Source organism: Haliotis rubra, unplaced genomic scaffold (assembly GCF_003918875.1).
Source record: "Haliotis rubra isolate DU_JTF1 unplaced genomic scaffold, ASM391887v1 Scf63, whole genome shotgun sequence".
Lineage (NCBI taxonomy): Eukaryota > Metazoa > Mollusca > Gastropoda > Lepetellida > Haliotidae > Haliotis > Haliotis rubra.
The window spans coordinates 2,498,848-2,508,807 of record NW_025767335.1 but is presented as its reverse complement, the minus strand read 5'-3'; the positions used below and the strand labels follow the sequence as shown (position 1 = coordinate 2,508,807).

At 41.7% G+C, this 9,960-nt stretch overlaps 2 long non-coding RNA genes across 37 annotated transcripts; one reads left to right on the top strand and one right to left on the bottom strand.

Annotated features, from left to right (window-relative positions):
- Positions 1-5,611: 5,611 nt before the first annotated feature.
- On the top strand, positions 5,612-6,467 carry LOC124256574. 3 transcript variants are annotated; one of them, XR_006892998.1, is made up of 4 exons: positions 5,612-5,647; positions 5,698-5,808; positions 5,845-5,884; positions 5,933-6,467. It is a non-coding gene; the product is annotated as an uncharacterized LOC124256574 (long non-coding RNA). The 3 variants fall into 3 exon arrangements; XR_006892997.1 differs by lacking the exon at positions 5,845-5,884 and having other exon boundaries at positions 5,698-5,798; XR_006892999.1 differs by lacking the exon at positions 5,845-5,884 and having other exon boundaries at positions 5,993-6,467.
- A 1,514-nt stretch (positions 6,468-7,981) lies between these two features.
- Positions 7,982-9,936, bottom strand: LOC124256571. 34 transcript variants are annotated; one of them, XR_006892991.1, is made up of 5 exons: positions 9,185-9,936; positions 9,076-9,119; positions 8,994-9,033; positions 8,898-8,911; positions 8,842-8,857 (listed from the first exon to the last, which is right to left on the bottom strand). It is a non-coding gene; the product is annotated as an uncharacterized LOC124256571 (long non-coding RNA). The 34 variants fall into 34 exon arrangements; XR_006892983.1 differs by having other exon boundaries at positions 8,898-8,953; positions 8,994-9,021; XR_006892990.1 differs by having other exon boundaries at positions 8,844-8,857; positions 8,994-9,021; positions 9,062-9,119.
- Between the last annotated feature and the right edge of the window lie 24 nt (positions 9,937-9,960).

Here is a 9,960-nt window from a genome sequence, read left to right as displayed (position 1 = left end):
GTGTTTAACCAAAAGTGGTCAGGATTTCCCTTGTAATGTCCATCCCAAAGACGACATGGTAAGGTGGTTAGGTTCAGTGACATGGTTGATGGCGTGTCATCCCAAAGATGACATGGTAAGGTGGTCAGGTTCAGTGACATGGTTGATGGCGTGACATGGTTGATGGCGTGTCATCCCAAAGACGACATGGTAAGGTGGTCAGGTTCAGTGACATGGTTGATGGCGTGTCATCCCAAAGACGACATGGTAAGGTGGTCAGGTTCAGTGACATGGTTGATGGCGTGTCATCCCAAAGACGACATGGTAAGGTGGTCAGGTTCAGTGACATGGTTGATGGCGTGTCATCCCAAAGATGACATGGTAAGGTGGTCAGGTTCAGTGACATGGTTGATGGCGTGTCATCCCAAAGATGACATGGTAAGGTGGTCAGGTTCAGTGACATGGTTGATGGCATGGATGACATGGTAAGGTGGTCAGGTTCAGTGACATGGTTGATGGCGTGTCATCCCAAAGATGACATGGTAAGGTGGTCAGGTTCAGTGACATGGTTGATGGCATGTCATCCCAAAGATGACATGGTAAGGTGGTCAGGTTCAGTGACATGGTTGATGGCATGTCATCCCAAAGATGACATGGTAAGGTGGTCAGGTTCAGTGACATGGTTGATGGCGTGTCATCCCAAAGATGACATGGTAAGGTGGTCAGGTTCAGTGACATGGTTGATGGCGTGTCATCCCAAAGATGACATGGTAAGGTGGTCAGGTTCAGTGACATGGTTGATGGCGTGTCATCCCAAAGATGACATGGTAAGGTGGTCAGGTTCAGTGACATGGTTGATGGCGTGTCATCCCAAAGATGACATGGTAAGGTGGTCAGGTTCAGTGACATGGTTGATGGCATGTCATCCCAAAGATTGAAGGTGGTCAGGTTCAGCATGTCATCCCAAAGATGACATGGTAAGGTGGTCAGGGTCAGGTCAGTGTTGACATGATGTTAAGATGTGCATGGTCATCCCAAAGACGACATGGTAAGGTGGTCAGGTTCAGTGACATCAGGTTGATGGCATGGCATGTCATCCCAAAGACGACATGGTAAGGTCATCAGGTTCAGTGACATGGTTGATGGCACGTCATCCGATGACATGTCAGCCCAATGACATGGTTGATGACATGTCAGCCCAAAGACGACAAGGTCATCTGGTTCAGTGACATGGTTGATGACATGTCAGCCCAAAGAACAACATCAGGTAAGGTTGATGGCATGTCTGGTTGGTCAGTGACATGGTTGATGGCATGTCATCCCAAAGACAACATGGTAAGGTGGTCAGGTACAGTGACATGGTTGATGGCATGTCATCCCAAAGACGATCAGGGTGGACATATTGATGCAGCACAAGCCATCCGAAGTTAGGTGGTCAGGTTCAAAGATAACATGGTATCAGGTTCAGTGTGGTCAGGTACAGTGACATGGTTGATGGCATGTCATCCCAAAGACAACATGGTAAGGTGGTCAGGTTCAGTGACATGGTTGATGGCATGTCATCCCAAAGACAACATGGTAAGGTCATCAGGTTCAGTGACATGGTTGATGACATGTCAGCCCAAAGACGACATGGTAAGGTCATCTGGTTCAGTGACATGGTTGATGGCATGTCATCCCAAAGACAACATGGTAAGGTCATCTGGTTCAGTGACATGGTTGATGGCATGTCATCCCAAAGACAACATGGTAAGGTGGTCAGGTACAGTGACATGGTTGATGGCATGTCATCCCAAAGACGACATGGTAAGGTGGTCAGGTTCAGTGCATGGTTGATGGCGTGTCAAGGAACACAGACAGCATGGCTATTTGCTCACTATATCAATCACATAACTGTCCGACCAAGAATCAGTTATTGACAGGCCACCATCATACAGCTGGAATACTGCTAAACATGGTGTTAAACAACAAATGAAAACAAATACTAAGAACAGACATCCATCACTGCTAAACAACAAACAATGTTTTGATAATGTGATTTGGTTGGTGTGTTGTTTAACGCCACACTCAGCGATATTCCAGCTATATGGAGGCGGTCTGTAAATAATGTAGTCTGAATCAGACAATCCAGTGATCAGCAGCGTGAGCATCGATCTATGCAATTGGGAACCTGACCACCCAATCCCGTTAGTCGCCTCTTGTGACAAGCATGGGTCACTGAAGACCAATTGTAACCCAGATCTTCACTGGTATTTGACATACTAAATAATAGACCATTTGCCTTTCTCAAAAACAACCAACAAGTATGGATCAACAAACTAAACATGTTTATTATGGGTATCCAGGTTTACCTACATACGGGACAGGTATGTTGAGCAGACATGTGGACATATGTACAGATGAAACTCCACACAGGATATAAATTGCTACCTAGCTTCTTGTCTTTTCAGTCAATGTTGTTGCAAGTAATGAAAAGACCGGGTATTACAATCTGGGAACCAATATTGGTGTGCGATTGAGCATTATGTCCAAAATGGTGTGAAAAGTTTTTAGCCTTTCAAGCTATCATAAAAGATATGGTAGAAAAAAGAAAAGATCCCAAAATATATTGTTTTTACAAGTTATTTTCGTGGAGTTAACACAACATGCATAATAATGACATCAGCTGTAATCAGTGGTGCAGTGGAGCTGACCGTGCACATCAGGGTGTACGAAACATAGAACTCACAAGAATACACAATAAATATTTTTAAAGACAGACCAGCTCTCTTCCACTTTGGAAAGATGGTCTTAGTGTCAAGACAGGTCACAAATATTGTTCCATAAATTGTTTTACCAGTGGAATTCAAGAATTCAGGATATGGGCAAGATGCTACCGAACCAAACAGTGAAATTTGTCATTCATGAAATGATGACATCTTTAATCCCTGTGTTGCATACAATTCAACTGCCAAAGCTCAGTTTTGTACAATCAATATTTGAGTTATCAGTGACAATGACTTTGCCAAAATTCTTTGCCATAGTAACAATGTTGTACGATCACCCTGATCGCTCTTAGACAGCAGCTTATTCAACACTGTCAGTTAATTCACTGCGACACAGAATCTTATATTGAGATTAACGGTCTGGTCAAAATAAATGCAAAAGGTTTCTGAATGAAAAATGTTAAGTCCACATTGATCAGAATATCTGAAAGGTATAAATTTCAGAAACTATCAACATATCAATGAAAGGAAATAATGACTGATGACGAATAGCAGAGAAAGACACCCCAAAACATTAGGTCTTATGTGTTAAAGAACACGGACTGATACATTACATGCAACTGTCAACCACTAAATGTACAATGTTTGTCGACACCTCATGCTTTTTGAAGGTAAGCTGATGCCAAGTATATGTGAATAGTAGCATAATACATGTCTGCTTTCTGTCTTCATTTCACAAGAATTTGCAATACTAGTCTCATGTCTACCTTATTACACGAATAAGTTGGTTTTTAATAAATTATGACACAAGCAGAATACACAGCCTGGAGACAAATATACAATGGAGTGCTCAGAGGATCTGTAACACTGAAGCAAGTGGCTTGTCTATAAATAATGTCATACAAAGTTGCCATACAACAGTGAAGCCTCTGCTTCAAATCTAATGAGCAAACCTATGAATACAGCACTGTACAGAACAAGCACCATGTCACTCAACAGTCTCAAGTGGAACTCAAATCAGTAGTAGCTGTAGCCTAGATAAGCACGGACTAACATTGGTAGTAGCTGTAGTGTTAATAAGCACGGACTAAAGTAAGTAGTAGTTGTAGCCTTAACAAGCAAGGACTAAAGTTAGTGGTAGATGTAGCCTTGACAACCAAGGACTCAAGATGGTAGTAGCTGTAGAACTGATAAGCCCGGACTCATGCCAATGGCAGCTGTAGCCTTAACAAGCATGGACTCAAGCCAATGGCAGCTGTAGCGTAAATAAGTATGGACTCAAGTAAGAGGTAGCTGTAGCTTACAGAATCATTGACTAAAGTTTGTAGTAGCTGTAGCCTTCTAAAGCTGTAGCTCAAATAAGCACTGACTTGAGTCAGAAGAAGCTGTAGCTAACAGAAGAATTAACTTGAGTCAATGGCAGCTGTAGCCTACAGGAGCATGTACTGGACTTGGTACCTACAGAGTCCAGCAAACCTACAGAGTCTGAAGTTCCACATGAAAGTGTAGGAGTATTTGCGAACCAAGTGCCCAGTGTTCATCACAGTATCACAGAACAAGCAGTTTTTCAGATCATTAGTCAAGGTCTCAAGTAAATCTCATCAAGTCTTGTTTTGGTTGTATCGCATCAGCTCATCCTATGTTCTCAACGCTCTCTCCTGTCAACTCCGGCCATCATCCAGCAATTCCGGTTTTCAAATACAATTACCTCACATCACATAAATACTACATTTCAGTTTTTGATATATGGAAGTTATCGAAATCATGAATTCATCAAGTTCATTTCTGTTTATTCAGGCTTTTAGATTATCATTTCCAAATTCAAGATTTCTTTGCTATAACCAGTAATCATTTCAAAAAGATATCTTCACATGACGCTGCGAAACACTCTGCAGAAAATGTTAAATGATGCTGTCATTCCTAAAGATGCATAACAGTCTGCATTTCAGAAGGCAGAAAACCTAGTATTCATTTTCAGATGGGTTGAAATATCTACGAGATTTCATGTTATCACATCACAAAGGTTGACAAGCAGAGTTGATAGAGTGTTATAATTCAAGGATTTTTCAAGGCAATATTTTTCAAGGACTCCCACAATGCAACAACTATACTCATACATTTTTGAACAACCAAAGTACTGATAATGATATACTGAGGGAAACAAATAAGGGAACATCACTTCGTGGCAGTGTTCCTTTATTTATTCTCAGATTTCCTCCCACAGCGCTATACAAAGCTGGTTAAGAGGACTGGAAAATATTAAAGGAACACTTGAATTTTCCTGTGTTCCTTTATTTGTTTCTCTCAGTATATGACTTACACTGAACTCATCAGGACAAATGAGAAGCAGTGTTCAGAATCAGTGCCTAAAAGTGGGAAATACACCAAAAATATATTCAATAGTTCCAAGTTGAAGAAAACTTAACATCTATATATTATTACCCAATTCAAGGACCATTGTTTCTATTTTCAAGGCTAAATGGTGAAATTCAAGGGCTGATCTTGCCAAGTATTGAATGCAAAGGTTTTCAAGACACCTGCTGAATTCACGATTTTTCTCAACTGTGTGTTAACCTTGAACAGGTACAATTTGAGATGGTCAGTTTTGATGGTAGGTCCATTCTTATCATCAGTAATGTACACTAACGGATACCTTGAGCAAGGCTCAAGGACAACATGGCTCTATCTTCATGGTCTGGTGTGTATCTCCACACAGATTACTCATTTTAACAACAAAACACAACATTTCTTAATGTGTCTGGCCTTATAGCACTATTTACAAATGATGGCTTTTAACTGAGATTGAGATGTAGAGCAGTGACGAGGGAGGTAGACAGGAGGAGGGGGTGTTTAAGATAGAGAGGGGTTTGATAGACAAGGGGTTACATGGAGATGAGGTACAGAGGGTAGGTGGAGAGAGAGTGGGGGTAGATGGAATGAAGGTTTGATTGACAAAGGATCAGGTAGAGAGAGGTGGGTAGAAGGAGAGGGAGTTTGATGGACAAAGGATCAGGTAGAGAGAGGTGGGTAGAAGGAGAGGGAGTTTGATGGACAAAGGATCAGGTAGAGAGAGGGTGGGTAGAAGGAGAGGGAGTTTGATGGACAAAGGATCAGGTAGAGAGAGGTGGGTAGAAGGAGAGGGAGTTTGATGGACAAAGAGGTGGGTAGAAGGAGAGGGAGTTTGATGGACAAAGGATCAGGTAGAAGAGAGGTGGGTAGAAGAGGGAGTTTGATGGACAAAGGATCAGGTAGATAGAGGTGGGTAGAAGGAGAGGGAGTTTGATAGACAAAGGATCAGGTAGATAGAGGTGGGTAGAAGGAGAGGGAGTTTGATGGACAAAGGATCAGGTAGAGAGAGGTGGGTAGAAGGAGAGGGAGTTTGATGGACAAAGGATCAGGTAGATAGAGGTGGGTAGAAGGAGAGGGAGTTTGAGGGACAAAGGATCAGGTAGAGAGAGGGTGGGTTGATGGAGAGGGAGTTTGATGGACAAAGGGTTAGCTGTAGAGAGGGCGTTATGTAGAGGGGGTAAGGTGGGTTTGGAAGATTATGGGAGAAGCCTGCCTGCCTAAGTTGTGTTAATGAATTGGGTCAGGAACAAGGGAAGGTTTCAGTAACCTTCTCACACAAGTCATCTCCTGAGCCTCATCAATATACAAGAGAGCAGACACCCTCCTGCCAATCATGACGCACAACAAACAGGAGGCTGACCGATGAATCCTACAGGACAAGATGACCTGACAGAGACTGCTGCAATTACACACTTCACCGTAGACACACAGACAATTAGGGGTTAGTTTTCCAAAACCGGCATATTTTCATTTCCAGACTCCAAATGAGAAAATCACTAACGTTCTTAATCTTCATCCCTCGACAAGTCTAATATTCACACTTCAGATCATTCAGACACTGGCATCTTCCTTCAACATCTTCCTGACTTATTAAAATATTGGACCTGGCACTGTGGGAACACAATGCACACCTTTACGAGTCAAACCCCTAAAGCTGCTTGGTCACCAAACACTAAGATATTGGTTGTTCCCCCCTCACAGTCAAATCATCCTTCATGTTGTTTAACTAACAAACTGAGTGATTGAAACAACAACACAGTGAGTGATTGAGTGAGTATGATTTTACGCCGCTTTTAGCTATATTCCAGCAATATCACAAATGGGCTTCACACATTGTGCCCATGTGAGGAATCAAACCTGGCTCTACAACGTGACGAGCAGACGATTTAACCATCAGGCTACCCCACTGCCCAACAACTACACAGAAGAACAGCAATGTCCAACACTAACACAAAAGCATCAATGTACTAAGTTAACTCAAATACAATTCCAAACACCTGCATTTCATGATTATTTGAGCAATTGGAACTTGGGAACAGCCCAAATTGTACATTTACATTTCCTTGATCTGATCCAAGTGACTGCAATAAGGCTGTGTGTTGTCAAGATGTAGAAGTATGAAAGCGTGTATACACCTCAAAAGAAAAGAGGGACATATCTTATGATCAGATTTTAGTGAGTGGGTGAGTTTAGTTTATGCCGCTTTTAGCAATATTCCAGCAATATCACAGCCAGAGACACCAAAAATGGGCATTAACCATTGTACCCATGTGGGAAATCGAACCTGGGTCTTCAGCGTGACAAGTGAAAACTTAAACCACTAGGCTACCCAACTGCCCCTGATCAGACTTAAATAGATCAGTGTACCAGTGTCGACCCTAACCTTGTATGCTACCGATTCTGAAGGCTATCCTTGCAAGTAATCAAATCTGTACTGGGTTTGATTTAAAAAAGCCATGGTGTTGCAGCATGCTTGTTACTGCTTGTCAACTGGTCAACTGGTCAACATCTTCAAAACTCAACAACAAACAGCAACATGTCCCTGACTGTATATCTCAACCATAACAGCGTGCCAACCCACATGATAATCAGCAGCACATACAACAGATTGTTTGAGCCTGAGGTGAGTGAAGAGCTAACCTACCCAATCACTACCGGAGCCCAGGAAGTGTCAAGATCCAACTCACACATTAACCAGAAGCAAATTCAAGAAAATGTCAGCCAGGAAGTGTGAAGGCCAACTCACACATTAACCAGAAGCAAATTCCAGAAAGTATTAGCCCAAGAAAGAAGTGTGAAGGGCCAACTCACACATTAGCAAAAAGCAAATTCCAGAAAGTACCAAGCCAAAAAGTGTGAAGAGCCAACTCATATATTAACCAGAAGCACATTCCAGAAAGTATTAGCCCAAGAAGTGTGAAGGGCCAACTCACACATTAAACAGAAGCAACTAATTAAGTGTGAAGGACAAGCCATAGCTGGATCTGGTAATAGCCTTGACGTGCATTCATTGATGGCAGCCAGAATATTCACTCTCTCATGAACTACTTTGGTTAGTTGGCAGACATACGTACTAGCCCCTTGACCAACAATAGGTCATACTTTGAGGTTTGATTCTGATGCAGGCTATGTGGACAGTTCTTTCAACAACTTACAACAAGGAGTTATTTTATACGGTTTCAGAACACCAGGCATTCTTTAACTGAAAAAGTAGTTTTGTAATCCATCTGACAAGCAAGAGTCACCAACTGAGAAGCCCAACAAGCATGGTTCAATAAGGTTGACACCAAAGTAGAAATCTCTGCCTTTGAAAAATAAACCGTTTGACACAACAAATATAGAGTATCCACGACATACACACCAGATAATATTGCAAGAAATAGATCAGCTTTCTATGTAAAAATATGACATAATTTAAAGAATATAGCATTTCATGGTAGAAAAATAATTCCTGTACCATCTTGCACAAAGGTCAAAGAAGATGATGTAAGATGTATGATACAGCAATCATGCACTGGCCACAATGCTGGTGGACAGCTGGCTGCGGCTCTGATAATTACACTAAGTCTAAGGGCAACTAAGGGGACAGGTCCTGCTAAAGATACACCTGTACAGACACAAGTATTCTACTTAAAACCAATACAACATGTCAACAATACCAATGGTTGTATTGGGTGTTTTGAAAACAGCAACTAACTTCTACTACATATTGAACAAAACCACCTAATTGCTACTGATTCATCTGATACGGTTACAAAACTGTTGTCATGACCAATGTAATTACACTCATAGTATTTAATGTGTCCACACCTCACAATGTGAACCTCACAGGAACCTGACAAGTGTGAACCTCATGCTGTGAACCTCACAGTATGAACCTCACGATGTGAACCTCACAATGTGAACATCATGGTATGAACCTCAGTATGATCCTCATGGTATGAACCTCAAGATGTGAACCTCACAATGTGAACATCATGGTATGAACCTCAGTATGATCCTCATGGTATGAACCTCAAGATGTGAACCTCACGGTGTAAACCTCACAATGTGAACCTCATGGTATGAACATCTGACAGTATGATCCTCACGGTATGATCCTCACAATGTGAACCTCACGGTATGATCCTCACAATCACACTAATGTGAACCTCACAATGGGAACCCCATGGTATGAACCTCAGTATGATCCTCACAGTGTGAACCTCACAATGTGAACCTCACGGTATGAACCTCACAATGTGAACCTCGTGGTATGAACCTTCACAATGTGAACCCCATGGTGTGAACTCACAGTATGAACCTCACAGTGTCAACCTCATGGTGTGAACTTCACAGAGTGAACCTCACAGCGTGAACCAGAGTGTGCTGACAGTTCAGTATTTAGTCATCTAAGGGGAGTTTCTGTTATGGGGAACTATTTAGTCTGATGATGGTAATGCCAATAGCTCCCACCACCATGTACCTGTGTATCACCAGAGTCCTACCTATACAACAGCATATATACATATACAACTGTACACGCAATACTGACAGTATCAACAACCTCAAGCCTAATGCCCACTTCACTCTGTTTACTGTGTAAAGTGTCAAGTCATGTCAACAAGCTGGCTCATGTTACTTTACAGACAAGTGAAATACCTAAATCCTGGTGTATAGCAAATTAATTTCATTTTCTTTTATTTGCTGAAATACTTTTATGGACATAATAGGTGGAAACTTAAGTCTCCTAAAATCAAATTCCATTCAGTTTCTACAAATTTATCAAATGGAAACCAAGAGAGTCCATGAGATGTTTTTAGTAATACACTACCCATCAAAAGTTTAGACTCACTTAAAACACTCACTACATGTTAAGTATATATATGTGGTTACATCGAAGATGAATTTCTCCACTGACTTGGGGGAACCAGCTGCAAACCTTATG